This window comes from Anas acuta, chromosome 11 (assembly GCF_963932015.1).
Source record: "Anas acuta chromosome 11, bAnaAcu1.1, whole genome shotgun sequence".
NCBI lineage: Eukaryota > Metazoa > Chordata > Aves > Anseriformes > Anatidae > Anas > Anas acuta.
Window position 1 is genome coordinate 174,233 of NC_088989.1, and position 19,767 is coordinate 193,999.

Sequence of the window (19,767 nt, forward strand, 5' to 3'; positions counted from 1 at the left end):
AGGGGCGCCCTCGGGCGTCACCGGGCATGAGCTCCCCTCGGCCGCCTGCAGTACCCCTTTTCCACCAGCAGGTGGCGGCAGAGGGGCGCCCTCGGGCGGCACCGGGCATGAGATCCCCTCGGCCGCCTGCAGTACTCGTTTTCCACCAGCAGGTGGCGGCAGAGGGGCGCCCTCGGGCGTCACCGGGCATGAGCTCCCCTCGGCCGCCTGCAGTACCCCTTTTCCACCAGCAGGTGGCGGCAGAGGGGCGCCCTCCGGCGTCACCGGGCATGAGCTCCCCTCGGCCGCCTGCAGTACCCCTTTTCCACCAGCAGGTGGCGGCAGAGGGGCGCCCTCGGGCGTCACCGGGCATGAGCTCCCCTCGGCCGCCTGCAGTACTCGTTTTCCACCAGCAGGTGGCAGCAGAGGGGCGCCCTCGGGCGTCACCGGGCATGAGCTCCCCTCGGCCGCCCGCAGTACCCATTTTCCACCAGCAGGTGGCGGCAGAGGGGCGCCCTCGGGCGTCACCGGGCATGAGCTCCCCTCGGTCGCCTGCAGTACCCATTTTCCACCAGCAGGTGGCGGCAGAGGGGCGCCCTCGGGCGTCACCGGGCATGAGCTCCCCTCGGCCGCCTGCAGTACCCCTTTTCCACCATCAGGTGGCGGCAGAGGGGCGCCCTCGGGCGGCACCGGGCATGAGCTCCCCTCGGCCGCCTGCAGTACCCCTTTTCCACCAGCAGGTGGCGGCAGAGGGGTGCCCTCGGGCGGCACCGGGCATGAGCTCCCCTCGGCCGCCTGCAGTACTCTTTTTCCACCAGCAGGTGGCGGCAGAGGGGCGCCCTCGGGCGGCACCGGGCATGAGCTCCCCTCGGCCGCCTGCAGTACCCCTTTTCCACCAGCAGGTGGCGGCAGAGGGGCGCCCTCGGGCGTCACCGGGCATGAGCTCCACTCGGCCGCCTGCAGTACCCCTTTTCCACCAGCAGGTGGCGGCAGAGGGGCGCCCTCGGGCGGCACCGGGCATGAGCTCCCCTCGGCCACCTGCAGTACCCCTTTTCCACCAGCAGGTGGCGGCAGAGGGGCGCCCTCTGGCGTCACCGGGCATGAGCTCCCCCCGGCCGACTGCAGTACCCCTTTTCCACCAGCAGGGGGCGGCCTAACCCTAACCCTAACCTAACCTGAACCCTAACTCCAACCCCAACCCTAACCCTAATGGCGTCCCCCCGGCAACCGCACCCCGCACACTTGGTTCCCCCCTCATTTTACTTCCCCCCGGTGCGCCCCACAAAAGTTTCCCCCCAGAACCCGCACCCCGTACACTTGGTTCCCCCCTCATTTTGGTTCCCCCCCCCCGGTGCGCCCCGGAAATGTGTCCCCCCGGAACCCGCACCCCGCACACTTGGTTCCCCCCTCACTTTGGTTCCCCCACGGTGCGCCTGGCAAGTGTGTCGCCCCGGAACCCGCACCCCGCACATTTGGTTCCCCCCTCATTTTGGTTCCCCCCACTTGGGGTCCTCCCAAGCCCCATGGACCCCCCCCCCTTGGTGCCCCACCCCCCGTCCTACCCGTGCCCGCAGCAGCCGCTCGCGCTCCGCCAGCGCCTCCCGCACCCGACGCTGCATCTCGGCCAGGTGGAGGCAGGCGCTGGGGGGGGGGAATAAACTGGGGGGGGGTCTGGGGGCGCATTTAGGGGGCGGAGGGGACTGGTTCTCACCTGTAGAACTCGGCGTCGAGCCCCCCCGGGGACACCTGCAGGGCCAGGATGCCTGGGGGGGTGCGGGGGGGACATGTTAGCACCGGGCATGAGCTCCCCTCGGCCGCCTGCAGTACCCCTTTTCCACCAGCAGGTGGCGGCAGAGGGGCGCCCTCGGGCGTCACCGGGCATGAGCTCCCCTCGGCCGCCTGCAGTACCCCTTTTCCACCAGCAGGTGGCGGCAGAGGGGCGCCTTCGGGCGTCACCGGGCATGAGCTTTGCTCGGCCGCCTGCAGTACTCGTTTTCCACCAGCAGGTGGCGGCAGAGGGGCGCCTTCGGGCGTCACTGGGCATGAGCTCCCCTCGGACGCCTGCAGTACCCCTTTTCCACCAGCAGGTGGCGGCAGAGGGGCGCCTTCGGGTGTCACCGGGCATGAGCTCCCCTCGGCCGCCTGCAGTACTCGTTTTCCACCAGCAGGTGGCGGCAGAGGGGCGCCCTCGGGCGTCACCGGGCATGAGCTCCCCCCGGCCGCCTGCAGTACCCCTTTTCCACCAGCAGGGGGCGGCCTAACCCTAACCCTAACCTAACCCGAACCCCAACTCCAACCCCAACCCTAACCCTAATGGCGTCCCCCCGGCAACCGCACCCCGCACACTTGGTTCCCCCCTCATTTTAGTTCCCCCCGGTGCGCCCCACAAAAGTGTCCCCCCAGAACCCGCACCCCGCACACTTGGTTCCCCCCTCCTTTCGGTTCCCCCTGGTGCGCCCCGCAAATTTGTCCCCCCGGAACCCGAACCCCGCACACTTGGTTCCCCCCTCACTTTGGTTCCCCTCCGGTGCGCCTGCCAAGTGTGTCCCCCCGGAACCCGCACCCCGCACACTTGGTTCCCCCCTCATTTTGGTTCCCCCCCCCCCCCTTGGGGTCCCCCCAAGCCCCATGGACCCCCCCCCCTTGGTGCCCCACCCCCCGTCCTACCCGTGCCCGCAGCAGCCGCTCGCACTCCGCCAGCGCCTCCCGCACCGGACGCTGCATCTTGGCCAGGTGGAGGCAGGCGCTGGGGGGGGGGAATAAATTGGGGGGGGTCTGGGGGCGCATTTAGGGGGCGGAGGGGACTGGTTCTCACCTGTAGAACTCGGCGTCGAGCCCCCCCGGGGACACCTGCAGGGCCAGGATGCCTGGGGGGGTGCGGGGGGGACATGTTAGCACCGGGCATGAGCTCCCCTCAGCCGCCTGCAGTACCCCTTTTCCACCAGCAGGTGGCGGCAGAGGGGCGCCCTGTGGCGTCACCAGGAAAGAGCTCCCCTCGGCCCCCTGCAGTACTCGTTTTCCACCAGCAGGTGGCGGCAGAGGGGCGCCCTCGGGCGTCACCGGGCATGAGCTCCCCTCGGCCGCCTGCAGTACCCCTTTTCCACCAGCAGGTGGCGGCAGAGGGGCGCCCTCGGGCGGCACCGGGCATGAGATCCCCTCGGCCGCCTGCAGTACTCGTTTTCCACCAGCAGGTGGCGGCAGAGGGGCGCCCTCGGGCGTCACCGGGCATGAGCTCCCCTCGGCCGCCTGCAGTACCCCTTTTCCACCAGCAGGTGGCGGCAGAGGGGCGCCCTCCGGCGTCACCGGGCATGAGCTCCCCTCGGCCGCCTGCAGTACCCCTTTTCCACCAGCAGGTGGCGGCAGAGGGGCGCCCTCGGGCGTCACCGGGCATGAGCTCCCCTCGGCCGCCTGCAGTACTCGTTTTCCACCAGCAGGTGGCAGCAGAGGGGCGCCCTCGGGCGTCACCGGGCATGAGCTCCCCTCGGCCGCCCGCAGTACCCATTTTCCACCAGCAGGTGGCGGCAGAGGGGCGCCCTCGGGCGTCACCGGGCATGAGCTCCCCTCGGTCGCCTGCAGTACCCATTTTCCACCAGCAGGTGGCGGCAGAGGGGCGCCCTCGGGCGTCACCGGGCATGAGCTCCCCTCGGCCGCCTGCAGTACCCCTTTTCCACCATCAGGTGGCGGCAGAGGGGCGCCCTCGGGCGGCACCGGGCATGAGCTCCCCTCGGCCGCCTGCAGTACCCCTTTTCCACCAGCAGGTGGCGGCAGAGGGGTGCCCTCGGGCGGCACCGGGCATGAGCTCCCCTCGGCCGCCTGCAGTACTCTTTTTCCACCAGCAGGTGGCGGCAGAGGGGCGCCCTCGGGCGGCACCGGGCATGAGCTCCCCTCGGCCGCCTGCAGTACCCCTTTTCCACCAGCAGGTGGCGGCAGAGGGGCGCCCTCGGGCGTCACCGGGCATGAGCTCCACTCGGCCGCCTGCAGTACCCCTTTTCCACCAGCAGGTGGCGGCAGAGGGGCGCCCTCGGGCGGCACCGGGCATGAGCTCCCCTCGGCCACCTGCAGTACCCCTTTTCCACCAGCAGGTGGCGGCAGAGGGGCGCCCTCTGGCGTCACCGGGCATGAGCTCCCCCCGGCCGACTGCAGTACCCCTTTTCCACCAGCAGGGGGCGGCCTAACCCTAACCCTAACCTAACCTGAACCCTAACTCCAACCCCAACCCTAACCCTAATGGCGTCCCCCCGGCAACCGCACCCCGCACACTTGGTTCCCCCCTCATTTTACTTCCCCCCGGTGCGCCCCACAAAAGTTTCCCCCCAGAACCCGCACCCCGTACACTTGGTTCCCCCCTCATTTTGGTTCCCCCCCCCGGTGCGCCCCGGAAATGTGTCCCCCCGGAACCCGCACCCCGCACACTTGGTTCCCCCCTCACTTTGGTTCCCCCACGGTGCGCCTGGCAAGTGTGTCGCCCCGGAACCCGCACCCCGCACATTTGGTTCCCCCCTCATTTTGGTTCCCCCCACTTGGGGTCCTCCCAAGCCCCATGGACCCCCCCCCCTTGGTGCCCCACCCCCCGTCCTACCCGTGCCCGCAGCAGCCGCTCGCGCTCCGCCAGCGCCTCCCGCACCCGACGCTGCATCTCGGCCAGGTGGAGGCAGGCGCTGGGGGGGGGGAATAAACTGGGGGGGGGTCTGGGGGCGCATTTAGGGGGCGGAGGGGACTGGTTCTCACCTGTAGAACTCGGCGTCGAGCCCCCCCGGGGACACCTGCAGGGCCAGGATGCCTGGGGGGGTGCGGGGGGGACATGTTAGCACCGGGCATGAGCTCCCCTCGGCCGCCTGCAGTACCCCTTTTCCACCAGCAGGTGGCGGCAGAGGGGCGCCCTCGGGCGGCACCGGGCATGAGCTCCCCTCGGCCGCCTGCAGTACCCCTTTTCCACCAGCAGGTGGCGGCAGAGGGGCGCCTTCGGGCGTCACCGGGCATGAGCTTTGCTCGGCCGCCTGCAGTACTCGTTTTCCACCAGCAGGTGGCGGCAGAGGGGCGCCTTCGGGCGTCACTGGGCATGAGCTCCCCTCGGACGCCTGCAGTACCCCTTTTCCACCAGCAGGTGGCGGCAGAGGGGCGCCTTCGGGTGTCACCGGGCATGAGCTCCCCTCGGCCGCCTGCAGTACTCGTTTTCCACCAGCAGGTGGCGGCAGAGGGGCGCCCTCGGGCGTCACCGGGCATGAGCTCCCCCCGGCCGCCTGCAGTACCCCTTTTCCACCAGCAGGGGGCGGCCTAACCCTAACCCTAACCTAACCCGAACCCCAACTCCAACCCCAACCCTAACCCTAATGGCGTCCCCCCGGCAACCGCACCCCGCACACTTGGTTCCCCCCTCATTTTAGTTCCCCCCGGTGCGCCCCACAAAAGTGTCCCCCCAGAACCCGCACCCCGCACACTTGGTTCCCCCCTCCTTTCGGTTCCCCCTGGTGCGCCCCGCAAATTTGTCCCCCCGGAACCCGAACCCCGCACACTTGGTTCCCCCCTCACTTTGGTTCCCCTCCGGTGCGCCTGCCAAGTGTGTCCCCCCGGAACCCGCACCCCGCACACTTGGTTCCCCCCTCATTTTGGTTCCCCCCCCCCCCCTTGGGGTCCCCCCAAGCCCCATGGACCCCCCCCCCTTGGTGCCCCACCCCCCGTCCTACCCGTGCCCGCAGCAGCCGCTCGCACTCCGCCAGCGCCTCCCGCACCGGACGCTGCATCTTGGCCAGGTGGAGGCAGGCGCTGGGGGGGGGGAATAAATTGGGGGGGGTCTGGGGGCGCATTTAGGGGGCGGAGGAAACTGGTTCTCACCTGTAGAACTCGGCGTCGAGCCCCCCCGGGGGCACCTGCAGGGCCAGGATGCCTGGGGGGGTGCGGGGGGGACATATTAGCACCGGGTATGAGCTCCCCTCGGCCGCCTGCAGTACCCCTTTTCCACCAGCAGGTGGCGGCAGCGGGGCGCCCTCGGGCGTCACCGGACATGAGCTCCCCTCGGCCGCCTGCAGTACCCCTTTTCCACCAGCAGGTGGCGGCAGAGGGGCGCCCTCGGGCGTCACCGGGCATGAGCTCCCCTCGGCCGCCTGCAGTACCCCTTTTCCACCAGCAGGTGGTGGCAGAGGGTCGCCCTCGGGCGTCACCGGGCATGAGCTCCCCTCGGCCGCCTGCAGTACCCCTTTTCCACCAGCAGGTGGCGGCAGAGGGGCGCCCTCGGGCGTCACCGGGCATGAGCTCCCCTCGGCCGCCCGCAGTACCCCTTTTCCACCAGCAGGTGGCGGCAGAGGGGCGCCCTCGGGCGGCACCGGGCATGAGCTCCCCTCGGCCGCCCGCAGTACCCCTTTTCCACCAGCAGGTGGCGGCAGCGGGGCGCCCTCGGGCGTCACCGGGCATGAGCTCCCCTCGGCCGCCCGCAGTACCCCTTTTCCACCAGCAGGTGGCGGCAGCGGGGCGCCCTCGGGCGTCACCGGGCATGAGCTCCCCTCGGCCGCCCGAAGTACCCCTTTTCCACCAGCAGGTGGCGGCAGAGGGGCGCCCTCGGGCGGCACCGGGCATGAGCTCCCCTCGGCCGCCTGCAGTACCCCTTTTCCACCAGCAGGTGGCGGCAGAGGGGCGCCCTCGGGCGGCACCGGGCATGAGCTCCCCTCGGCCGCCCGCAGTACCCCTTTTCCACCAGCAGGTGGCGGCAGAGGGGCGCCCTCGGGCGTCACCGGGCATGAGCTCCCCTCGGCCGCCCGCAGTACCCCTTTTCCACCAGCAGGTGGCGGCAGAGGGGCGCCCTCGGGCGTCACCGGGCATGAGCTCCCCTCGGCCGCCCGCAGTACCCCTTTTCCACCAGCAGGTGGCGGCAGCGGGGCGCCCTCGGGCGTCACCGGGCATGAGCTCCCCTCGGCCGCCTGCAGTACCCCTTTTCCACCAGCAGGTGGCGGCAGAGGGGCGCCCTCGGGCCTCACCGGGCATGAGCTCCCCTCGGCCGCCTGCAGTACTCCTTTTCCACCAGCAGGTGGCGGCAGAGGGGCGCCCTCGGGCGTCACCGGGCATGAGCTCCCCTCGGCCGCCCGCAGTGCCCCTTTTTCACCAGCAGGTGGCGGCAGAGGGGCGCCCTCGGGCGTCACCGGGCATGAGCTCCCCTCGGCCGCCGGCAGTGCCCCTTTTCCACCAGCAGGTGGCGGCAGAGGGGCGCCCTCCGGCGTCACCGGGCATGAGCTCCCCTCGGCCGCCTGCAGTACCCCTTTTCCACCAGCAGGTGGCGGCAGAGGGGCGCCCTCGGGCGGCACCGGGCATGAGCTCCCCTCGGCCGCCTGCAGTACCCCTTTTCCACCAGCAGGTGGCGGCAGAGGGGCGCCCTCGGGCGTCACCGGGCATGAGCTCCCCTCGGCCGCCCGCAGTGCCCCTTTTCCACCAGCAGGTGGCGGCAGAGGGGCGCCCTCGGGCGTCACCGGGCATGAGCTCCCCTCGGCCGCCTGCAGTACCCCTTTTCCACCAGCAGGTGGCGGAAGAGGGGCGCCCTCGGGCGTCACCGGGCATGAGCTCCCCTCGGCCGCCTGCAGTACCCCTTTCCCACCAGCAGGTGGCTGCAGAGGGGCGCCCTCGGGCCTCACCGGGCATGAGCTCCCCTCGGCGGCCTGCAGTACCCCTTTTCCACCAGCAGGTGGCGGCAGAGGGGCGCCCTCGGGCGTCACCGGGCATGAGCTCCCCTCGGCCGCCCGCAGTACCCCTTTTCCACCAGCAGGTGGCGGCAGAGGGGCGCCCTCGGGCGTCACCGGGCATGAGCTCCCCTCGGCCGCCCGCAGTATTCGTTTTCCACCAGCAGGTGGCCTCGGGCGTCACCGGGCATGAGCTCCCCTCAGCCGCCCGCAGTACCCCTTTTCCACCAGCAGGTGGCGGCAGAGGGGCGCCCTCGGGCGTCACCGGGCATGAGCTCCCCTCGGCCGCCCGCAGTACCACTTTTCCACCAGCAGGTGGCGGCAGAGGGGCGCCCTCGGGCGTCACCGGGCATGAGCTCCCCTCGGCCGCCCGCAGTACCCCTATTCCACCAGCAGGTGGCGGCAGAGGGGCGCCCTCGGGCGTCACCGGGCATGAGCTCCCCTCGGCCGCCTGCAGTACCCCTTTTCCACCAGCAGGTGGCGGCAGAGGGGCGCCCTCGGGCGTCACCGGGCATGAGCTCCCCTCGGCCGCCCGCAGTACCCCTTTTCCACCAGCAGGTGGCGGCAGAGGGGCGCCCTCGGGCGTCACCGGGCATGAGCTCCCCTCGGCCGCCCGCAGTACCCCTTTTCCACCAGCAGGTGGCGGCAGAGGGGCCCCCTCTGGCGTCACCGGGCATGAGCTCACCTCGGCCGCCTGCAGTACCCCTTTTCCACCAGCAGGTGGCGGCAGAGGGGCGCCCTCGGGCGTCACCGGGCATCAGCTCCCCTCGGCCTCCTGCAGTACCCCTTTTCCACCAGCAGGGGGCGGCCTATCCCTAACCCTAACCTAACCATAACCCCAACTCCAACCCCAACCCTAACCCTAATGGCGTCCCCCCGACAACCTCACCCTGCACATATGGTTCCCCCCTCATTTTGGTTACCCCCCGGTGCGCCCCGCAAAAGCGTCTCCCCAGAACCCGCACCCCGCACATTTGGTTCCCCCCTTCTTTTTGTTCCCCCCGGTGCGCCTTGCAAATTTGTCCCCCCGGAACCCGATGCCCGTACACTTGGTTCCCCCCTCATTTTAGTTCCCCCCGGTGCGCCCCACAAAAGTGTCCCCCCAGAACCCGCACCCCGCACATTTGGTTCCCCCCTTCTTTTGGTTCCCCCGGTGCGCCCCGCAAATTTGTCCCCCCGGAACCCAAACCCCGCACACTTGGTTCCCCCCTCATTTTGGTTCCCCCCCCGGTGCGCCCCGCAAGTGTGTCCCCCCGGAACCCGCACCCCGCACATATGGTTCCCCCCTCATTTTGGTTCCCCCACCCGGTGCACCCCGCATATGCGTCCCCCCGGCAAACGCACCCCGCACACTTGGTTCCCCCCTCATTTTGGTCCCCCCCCCCTTGTGGTCCCCCCAAGCCCCATGGATCCCCCCCCATTGGTGCCCCCCCCCCGTCCTACCCGTTCCCGCAGCAGCCGCTCGCGCTCCGCCAGCGCCTCCCGCACCCGACGCTGCATCTCGGCCAGGTGGAGGCAGGCACTGGGGGGGGGGAATAAATTGGGGGGGGTCAATTTGGGGGGGGTCTGGGGGCGCATTTAGGGGGCGGAGGGGACTGGTTCTCACCTGTAGAACTCGGCGTCGAGCCCCCCCGGGGGCAGCTGCAGGGCCAGGATGCCTGGGGGGGTGCGGGGGGGGACATGTCAGCACCCCCCAGACCGAAACCCCAAAACCGCTGCCGTTGACCCAAAACCGCCGCCGTTGACCCCAAGGTGGCCGCTGGTGACACCGGTAGGGCCACCGGGCGCCCCGCGGGCCACTGGGAGCGGAAGACGGGCATGAAGCTGCTGGTGGACGGCGGCCACGCTAAAACGCTAGGTCAGCCGCGGGTTGGGGCTCTGGGGGGGGCACCCCATAGGGTCACAACCCCCCCCAAAACCCCCCGGCCCCATAGAGACCCCCCCCCAGCCACACAGATCCCACCCCAAACCCGGTAGGTGCTCCCCCAAACCCTACAGGCACCTTCTCCAGCTGTTCCCCACAACCTCCCAGCCCCACAAGTACCCCCCCCTTGGCCCCATACAGCCCCCCCACCTTGCAGGCCGCCCGCCCGTGGTCGTAGTACACCTCCTCTATGGCCTGGAAGTAGAGGACGCCCTTCAGCTTCATCTCCTCCTTGTCTGGGGGGGCAGAGATAGGGGGGTCACCCCATGGAACCACCTAACCCCCGACCACCCAACCCTGACCCCCCAACCCTAACAGATATAACCCCCACCTTAACCCCCGACCCCCACCCGGCATGCTCTGGGCACCAAACATGGCCTCCCGGAAGCCCAGTGCCAGAAAACTACGCCTACCAGCATTCCCCAGGCAGCTGGCTTGACCAATAACAGGCCCAGTGTTCGAGAAATACATTTACCAGCACTCACTGGAACCCAAGCACTTACTGCCCTTTCAAAATAGACTCAAGCCCTAACACTAAAAAACTTCGAAACCCCTACAGGCCTAATCCAAACTGTTTACCACACTAAACCCCTGAAGTCCTATGCCTAAAAGCCCTTAGGACACTTAGGACACTCAAAACCCAAACCCAAAACAATAGGATTCTCAAAGCCCTAAACAACAAGATTAGGACGCTTAAAGCCGTAACCCCAAAATTAAGATGCTCAAAACACAAAGCCAACCCAAAACACTAGGATGCTCAAAACCCTTACTCAAAACATCAGGATGCGCAAAAATCTAACCCAAAAATTCAGATGCTTAACACCCAAAGCCCTAACACAAAACATTAGGACGCTCAACACCGTAACCCAAAAAATTAGGACGCTCGAAACTCTAACCCTGGAGAACCTAACCTGAAAAAAAAAAAAAAAAAAAGGATCTTAACACACTAACCCTAAATAACTGACCAAAAATAAAACCCTAGGACCCTAACCCTAAAAAACATAGCAACACTCCATCCCAAAAAGAACTCTAAAACCCTAACACGCTAACCCTGAAACCCTTAAAACCCTGTTAAAACTCCAACCCAGTTATACACCAGTTACCTCCCTTAAAGGATATAGAGGAGCTCTCTCAGATACGGCAGTCCTACTTCTCATGAATGCATCCTTTAGGTGAGGAGGGGGAGAAGTAAAGCAAAGAACAACTCACGGGTTGAGATAAGGATAATTTAATTAAATGGAAATAATTATAATAATTAAATAAAGACTACCATGAACTAAACAATTTAACTAAGGGGAAATAAAAAGAAGGGACGAAAACAAACAAACAAAATAAATGACAGCTATATGGAAGTACAGAGGAAAGAAATTGCTCTCTACTTGCCACAAATGAGCGATGATTGACCACGTCCTTGATGCAAGGCCTCAACGCACGCAGCCGGTGTTCGAGAGGAGGACCGACGTCTTCTCAACAAGAGCCCACCCCTCCCCTCTTCTTCCTGTTTCCACCTTTTATTGCGGAGTGTGACATCCCATGGTATGGAATATCCCTTTGGTTGGTTTAGGTCAGCTGCCCTAGTGATGTTTCTCTCCTCGCTTTTTGCCCATCCCCTAGGAGGGTTAGAGAAAGGCCCAATGCTGTGCCACTGCTGCTCAGCAGTAGACACAACACTGGTGTGATAACACTGCTGCTCCAGCTACAACTGCAGAGTACGGCACTGTATGGGCTGCTGCTGGGAAAGTTAACATTCCAGCCAGACCCAGTACACCACCAGAGGTGGATTGTTACGATATGGAGACGGTAGGTTATCCAACGGCTCCCGTTTATTATCTTTTTATTTTTCCTGTTCTTCTTCTTCTTCAAAATTTCTTACCTGCTTTTAGTGTAAATATTAAGGCCGTAAAAGGACATGAAGTCATCCTGATCCATAATCCTGCATAATCACTTTCTCCCCGGCAAAAAGGTTCCTTCGAATTAACATGTGTATTTAAGGCCTGACAAATACAGTCTTCAAAGAATCCAAAAACGGGCCCAAAGACATGCGGTCTTAAAGGCTCCTTTGGCCATTCTATCACACAAGACTGAACCATTTTTTATTTACTTTTTACGTTACTGGGGCCTCTCTCCTTCCAGTTTCTAACTGTTATTCCTAATGGACTTTCTGGTGGTATGTCTGGTAATTTGCTCCCTTTCTTCTGGTCCCTGGTCTTCGGTTTTGTCTCACCCATCTAGGAATGTTACTCTGGCAATTCCCACAGCCCTTGGTTACCTTAATAAGAGTGTCTTAAAGAGGATTTAAGATCTATCACCCACCCACAAATCCTTTGGGAATCCCTTTGGTCCTTCACCGGCCAAGTCCCCCGCGGGAGATTGGAACCGTGGTAAAGAAGACCTCCACAATCGCTTCGGAACTAAATTCCGTCTCAGTCACACTCTTACACACACAGGCAACCAAAACCCATCCAACAGAACAGTATACGCTTTAAACACTTACGACTCCGTTGTCTTCATTCAGATCTTCACACGCAGAATTACGGGCAAAATATACTGCTGCAGCCAGCAAGGGAGCTGAAAAAAAAATCAAAACCTTAGCTTACCTTTATTCAGGTTCGAGATGCCATTAGTCCCAACCAGACTTGAACAGCAGCCACCAAATGCTGGGGTGCCTCTCCTAGATCAAATAAGAATTCAGGAACCAAAGCCCTCCCGGACAAGCCCCCTGGTGTCATACATGACTGGGTCCCAAACTGGATTGCAATTAAATTTTACAATTTTTAAATAAATAGAGGTAAACGAGAAGTTGCTCGCAAACACATGTACTGTGCCAGATGTCCTTCAGCAAGTGCCCAGAGGCAGACCGGATGTCTTCACCAACACAGTCCAGACAATGTATTAGTACACCCATGCACTGCCACATTAATCACTAACTGCCAGGCAGGACAGCTCCAGACCAAACACGTACACACACAGGCACGCCACAAACACTACAAACAAAACACACAACACAAGGCACAAGAAAAGTGACCCCCAAAAAGAAAGCCCTACAGCAACAGCAAGTCAGAACAGGTGCTCTGCACCAGACTCCAGGAGAGACTCAAATGTCACAACATGCAACTGGAAGCAACTGCCAGAACTGGGATGATGGAGGCCTAAAAAGCCTGCCTTCAAGACAAAGAGACCAGAAGGATGGGGACTGAAAACCCCCTAAGAAGACACTTAGGAATTCAATTCCCAAGCAAGAGCTCCTGATGTGGCCCAGATGACTTCTGCAGAGTGAGGATAGAAACAGATGTGATCTCAAACCAAATATAATGCACAAGACCTGAAACAGATCTGCACTTTCAAGCACTTCTTGTCTTGCAGTCGCTGCTTGACCAGAGTCATGATGACGAAACAAGCATTGAGGCCCTTCAGCACAGCTACCAAGTCGCCTGTCTAGTCAGTCCAATCTAAAAGCCAGGAGGATATCAAGACCCGAGAAGCACAGAACAGACACTGCAGAAGCAACACTACAAGGACAGACGAACAGAAGGAAACTGTCCTGCTGGCGCACGCACGCTACAAAATAATCCCGCTGCTTCTATTAGGCTGGTGACCCCAGCCACAAGCAGCCTGAACGTACGACCCAGCCTGAAACACCCTCACAGTGGCACCAATCTATTCAGCCAGCTGGCTCCATGCTGCTCTGGCTCCCAGCTCCATTAGCCACTCCAATTTGCAAATACCAGGTGCACCCCAACTTAGCTCTAAGGTTGCTGCATGGTAAAGTCCCTCCGCCTCAAGAATGCACAGGCACTGATTGTCATCTTAGTCAATTGCCAGGCTCATCATCAGCTGCAAAAACAGAGAAACAGCATTCACTAGGACACCAGCCCTTTGCTCACCTTCTCCACAATGCTGACTACTACTGATTGCAACATACGATTGTGCTCACCTGTTCCTCTCCGAGACCAAGCTCCAACAGTGCAGCCAGTATCATCCACACCACCTGGGAAAACAAAGGGATTAAATGTTCGTTGCATTCACAACAAGTCAACCAATGGTGTTTTATTTTGTTGTTCATTTGTGTGTGTGTGTTTGGTTTTTTTTTTGTTTGCCTGTTTGTTTTTTTTGGGGGGGATCTGCTTTAGCTCAACAGAATGCAGAGTGCAGATGAGACCTGAGGTGTTTCTAAAAGCAACAATCCCATGCTTTTGCTGAAGCTTTGAATATTAAAAGGACAATACAACCAGCAAGTAACTGAAACTTTCTTAACTGGAATTAGCTCAAATTTTATTATTATTTTTAAACTTAGAAAGAAAAATCCAGGATCAGAACAGATTATACACCAACAAAATCAATTCCATTCCATCCCAGAAAAAAATCACATACTCTCATCCCCTCCTGTACCTCAGCCGCTTGCCTGCCCCACATAGCAGATGCTTCCATCTGTTCTCATTAAGCCACTTACAGCACTTCTAAAAGGCAAACTGGAATTTTACTCTATTGAACGAAGGAAAATAACTGCAGTAACAACCGCACCCCAAAAATAACAGCTACCTCAGCTTATCACGCATCAGAGTCACTGCAGAGGCAGCTCGGGTCAAGACGTCCTGCACTGCGCACTGCACGCTGCATTTCAACCTGAACAAAGAAAGACACAGGCAGAAGATAAACATTCAGCTGCCAGCAGTAGACCCATCCTCAACAACATAAGCGACCCCAGCTTTACTTTTATCCTTTCAAAACAGCACTCCACTTGCCTCTATACCTACAAATTAGGTCCAAGCTTGAAAGGAGCGGCCACCATCATCCACAACACCTGGGAACACAAAAGGACAAAACGACCACTGTGCTTGCAAGCAACCACCTGCCACACTGCTCCTCTATCCCAAACAGTCTCACCCCCGGACCCTCACAGGGAAACACCTGAGCGTCTTCACTTCGCTTCGGATAAGGCATGACCAGGCTGGCAACACTCACCTTCCCTCAGTGCTCCATCACAGGAGGATATCCCTTCCCTGTCCACGACTGTACAAAGCACCTGCAGAGACAAGGGAAAAGCACACTCTGAGGCACCTCACAGCCACAGCATACCTGCTGCAAGACCTCTCTCTTCCCAGCTCCGGTACTTCAGCTGCTCACCACCTCTAATTCAGATTCTTCACTCACAGCGCCACAGCAAAATCTGCCCAGGCCACACAACACACACTACACAGGCTACATTGCCTAAGACACACAAGCTGGAACGTTCCCACCCAACAATCAGTCGCATCACACAGGAAGGCTGCCGTACTCTCCGAGAAACCAAACCTACCAGTCCTGAGCAGCTCCCCACCTCCTCCTGCCAACCACACTCAGCAAACACACTATTTACTGCTCAGAAAATCAGAAACTTAAAACATACACACACAAAAAACAATTGAGCTCCACAAATGCCAAAAAGACATGCACACACAGCAGCCTCGGCAGGGGTAATCAAACTTACCCTTTGCAGATGAAAGAGGTGACTCTGATACATCGCTGCTCAGTCTCTTGGCAATGCTGCATCTACCCTGCCAAGCCACATGTAGCATGAAATGAAGCTGGTTTTAGTCCTCTGGAAAATTACAGAAGTAGGTCTATGCATCTAGAGAATAAATTTAGCTCAAAAACAGAAGAGCATCCCACCATCCCAAAAAACAGTGAGCCAGCAGCCTCTACTAAATATCTCTCTATTAAGTGAATTCCAAGCACTTAAAAATTCTAGAAATCTATAGACTCCAGCCTGCCTAGAGAACCCTGCAACTGACTGAAGGAAAAACAAAGCACTTACCCCAAGGAGCAGCCCAGGCAGAAGGAGCTCTCTGATAGCATGCCTGGGGCTCATATACCATTCGGCCCCGCCCAGCACCCAAACCCAATCACCTGGAAAAGGGGAGGGGCAAAGCACAAGGAAGTAGAAAGAAAGCAGGAGCAGCAGCAGTTGGTTTTCATTTTCTTTATTATTATTTTTTTAAATCTGCTTTACTTGAACAATATGCAGAGAGCAGACAAGAGACCTGTGGTGTTTCTAGAAGCAACAATCCCCATGCTTTTGCTGCAGCTTTTAACATTGAAAGGACGACACGACCAGGCCAGTAACTGGAACTTTTTCAAATGGAATTAGCTCAAACAGGTTCATCATCACTTGCAAAAACAGAGAACCAGCATTCACTAGCACGACAGCCCTGATACCCACCTCTTGGACAACGCTCACTACTACTGATGCAACATACAGTTGTGCAATACCTCTCTGTTCAAAACTCCTTTACCTCAGCTGCTCAGTAGCTCCACAGGACAAATGGGCCCGGGCGGCGCAGCGCCGAAATGGGCCCGGGCGGACTTATTCTGCAGAGAAGAAGGTGAGCCTGCTCACTCTCTAGGCACTACTGCACTCATGCGGTCAAGAGACATTACCCCACTGTTTCCCAAAAACAACTACCTGGAAACCCCTAATAAACATACTTCTAGTATGTCAATTCAAGGACAAAGTCTAGAAGGCTGCAAGGTCTAAAGACTCGACAGACAGAAAACACACAGGCAAAAGCTCCAGAAATATAACAAACTGTCCCTAAACTTCAAACAGACTACCCCTTACATGCACACTGCTGCCATTTTCAGATACACGCTCACACAGGGAGCTTCGATGATACATTTCTCCTAAACCCTGCTGCATCACTTTAACAGCAAGGTTGTAACTTTGATAATATTTGACATGCAGGCAAAGACTCACAGAAAGCCCCGTAATTCTGCAAAAATCAGAAGGGACCCAGAACCACAAAGCAAACACACAAAGTAACATCACCATACTATCCGTAAAACTGCCATAATAACTACTCACCTGAGGAAGAGCTGCGTGCAATACAGGCACCTACTACTACTACTAGATTGCTTTACAATGACAGATCCTACCAGTTGCCACCTCAAAAAGATATGCGTACCGGTTTCTACTTCAAAACGCATCAGTCCATAGGCTCTGACCCACCTAAAGAACCCTCCAAACAACTGAAGGAAAAACAAAGCACTTACCCCAAAGAGCAGCCCAGGCAGAAGGAGCTCTCTCATGGCATCCGTGCAACTCAGCTACCATTACCTCCCACATGGAACCTGAAGCTAATCACCTGGGAAAGTGCAGGAGGAAAGCACAAAAAAAGCAGGAAGAGGAGGAGCAGCAGCTGTGGTTTCTTTATTCATTTATATGGCTTAGCTCAACAGCATGCAGAGTGCAGAAAGGAGAACTGGGGCGTTTCTAGAAACAAAAATCCCCACGCTTTTGCTGCAGCTTTGGATATTAAAAGGACAAAATGACCAAGCAAGTAGCTGATTTTTTTTTCCCCATCTGGAATTAGCTCAAGCTTTTATTTACATAGAAAGAAAAGTCTAGGAGCAGAACTGATTACATGCCAAAAAAACAATTCAATTCCATTCCACTTGCAGGAAAAATCACTTCAGTAAGCTATCTGCGAACCAAAAGGCTATGCTGATGGGTTAAAACACACTACAGAACGCTGGCTCCAGGCCCTCCGCTGCACTGAATTAAAACCCATCCCTACACTCACCAAGGCGCAACCCCAATACAAACACAGAAACAGCATTACAGCTTCAACACAGTTTTGGGAACTGCTGGAAAGCATGCTTCATACTCAGCGAGGCGTGCTCACACTACACAGGACAGGGCTTCGGGCACCTCTTTGCCTACCGAAGACGACCACCATCAGCACCTGCTTTGTTCCGATTCTAAAGACTAACATCACAGCCCACGTTGCCTGGGACACCTGATAAACAGAAGAGAAAGCAGCCATACCCTTTTCAAGCCATCCCTGCACGTGTCGCTCCTTGATCATCTGCAACCTCTTCTCAAATCCTCAGCCACTTCTGTGGAGAGCCTGCCATGGCACCTGCAAAGCAAGACGGATACCCTTCGCACTCACCTCGTGCTACTTGGCTGTTCTGCTCCAATCCAGCCCGCCCTTCTCGTGCTGCTCTTCAGAGTGCAGCTTGGCCCCTCTGAGCCTCTGCGACACACCTGTGAAACAAAAAGAAAAGCATAGGCTGAAGCAGCATCCAAAGCCACAGCACAGCTGGGACAGTTACTCTCAGCTGCTGCCTTACCTCGGCCCCCTCACCTGCCCTCGAGGAAGATGATTCCATCTGCTCTCTTAGGCCAGCTACAACACACCTCCGAAATATAAACAGGATTTTTACTGTACTTTGTGTAGTTAAGTAACTGCAGTGACAACTGCACCCCTAAAGTAACTGCTACATCTTTTCATCGCTCAACTTGCCAAAAGCAGCTCTGGTCATCAAGTCCCGTGTTGTACACTGTGTTTCAGCTTTAACAACTGAAAACAGACACAAGATAATCATTCAGCTGCCAGCATTAGCACCCATCCCTCCACAACAAAAGGGACCCCTTTTACAATATTATCATTTCGAAAAAGCAGCCCCCTTGCCTCAGCACCTCAGAAGTAGATCAAGCCAGTCACCAAGTTGCCTACGGAGTGCTGAACAGTTCCAGAAGGAGCTCTTTCCTGTGACAGGTTCCTCCTAGGGTTTACACTCTACTGGGGACAGGAAAGAAATAAAAATAAACATTTCAAAACCCCATATCTGTAAGCTATCAAGATTCAACAGACCTCCTCAACCACACCATTCAAGCGCTATGCGAGCAGCTGCTCGCAAGCAGCTCAACTCTCCCCCCCCCCCCCCCCCCCCATCTGCCAAACATCAGAGATGACCGTGCCAGCTGCCCTTCAGTACGTGCCCAGAGGCAGACTGGATGTCTTCGCCAACACAGTCCCATCAATGTATTAGTACACCCATGCACTGCCACATTAATCACTAACTGCCAGGCAGGACAGCTCCAGACCAAACACGTACACACACAGGCACGCCACAAACACTACAAACAAAACACACAACACTAGGCGCAAGAAAAAGTGACCCCCAGAGGGAAGCCCTATGGCAACAGCAAGTCAGAACAGGTGCTCTGCACCAGACCCTACAAGAGACTCAAATGTCACGACACGCGACTGGAAGCAACTGCCAGAACTGGGATGATGGAGGCCTAAAAAGCCTGCCTTCAAGACAAGAGACCAGAAGGATGGGGACTGAAAACCCCCTAAGAAGACACTTAGGAATTCAATTCCCAAGCAAGAGCTCCTGATGCAGCCCAGATGACTTCCGCAAGAATGAGGATGGAAACAGATGTGATCTCAAACCGAATATGATGCACAAGACCTGAAACAGATCTGCACTTCCGAGCACTTCTTGTCTTGCAGTCGCTGCTTGATCAGAGCCACGATGACAAAACAAGCATTGAGGCCCTTCAGCACAGCTACCGAGTCGCCTGTCTGGTCAGTTCAGTCTAAAAAGCCAGGAGGATATCAAGACCTGAGAAGCACAGAACAGACACTGCAGAAGCAACACTACAAGACAGACGAACAGAAGGAAACTGTCCTGCCTGGTGCACGCACTCACGCTACAAAATAATCCTGCCTCTTCTATTAGCCTGGTGACCCAGCCACAAGCAGCCTGAACGTGACGACCCAGCCTGAACCACCCTCACAGTGGCACCAAGTCTATTCAGCCAGCTGGCTCCATGCTGCTCTGGCTCCCAGCTCCCATTAGCCACCCCAGATATGCAAATACCAGGTGCCCCCCAACTTAGCTCTCAGGTTGCTGCATGGTAAAGTCCCTCCGCCTCAAGAAATGCACAGGCACCGATTGTCATCTTAGTCAATTGCCAGGCTCATCATCAGCTGCAAAAACAGAGTACCAGCATTCACTAGCACGCCGGCCATGATGCCCACCTGCTCCACAATGCTGACTACTGCTGATGCAACATACAGTTCTGCTCACCTCTTCCTCTCCGAATCCAAGCTCCAACAGTGCAGCCAGTATCATCCACACCACCTGGGAAAACAAAGGGATTAAATGATCGTTGCGTTCACAACAAAAAAACACTATTGGGTTATTTGTTGTTGTTGTTTGTGTGTGTGTGTTTCTTGTTTTTTTGTTGTTGTTTTTTTTGAAATCTGCTTTAGCTCAACAGCATGCAGACAAGAGAACTGGTGTGTTTCTAGAAGCAACAATCCCCATGCTTTTGCTGCAGCTTTGAATATTAAAAGGCCAATACGGCCCAGCAAGTAACTGGAAATTGCTTAACTGGAAATAGCTCAAACATTTATTTTTTTTTTTTTA

The 19,767-nt window shown here is 58.5% G+C and overlaps 4 long non-coding RNA genes across 5 annotated transcripts in view; all 4 read right to left on the reverse strand.

Moving 5' to 3' along the window:
* LOC137862533 (uncharacterized) overlaps positions 1 to 19,767 on the reverse strand; it is a 453,236-nt gene that overhangs the window by 135,364 nt on the left and 298,105 nt on the right. The window lies entirely within an intron of this gene.
* On the reverse strand, positions 13,348 to 14,190 carry LOC137862781 (uncharacterized). The gene is made up of 3 exons (XR_011100519.1): positions 14,104 to 14,190; positions 13,499 to 13,552; positions 13,348 to 13,398 (listed from the first exon to the last, which is right to left on the reverse strand). It is a non-coding gene; the product is annotated as an uncharacterized lncRNA (long non-coding RNA).
* Positions 14,269 to 15,673, reverse strand: LOC137862652 (uncharacterized). The gene is made up of 3 exons (XR_011100458.1): positions 15,032 to 15,673; positions 14,527 to 14,587; positions 14,269 to 14,365 (listed from the first exon to the last, which is right to left on the reverse strand). It is a non-coding gene; the product is annotated as an uncharacterized lncRNA (long non-coding RNA).
* Positions 15,911 to 19,345, reverse strand: LOC137862651 (uncharacterized). 2 transcript variants are annotated; one of them, XR_011100457.1, is made up of 4 exons: positions 18,026 to 19,345; positions 17,677 to 17,906; positions 17,369 to 17,462; positions 15,911 to 16,685 (listed from the first exon to the last, which is right to left on the reverse strand). It is a non-coding gene; the product is annotated as an uncharacterized lncRNA (long non-coding RNA). The 2 variants fall into 2 exon arrangements; XR_011100456.1 differs by having other exon boundaries at positions 15,911 to 17,259.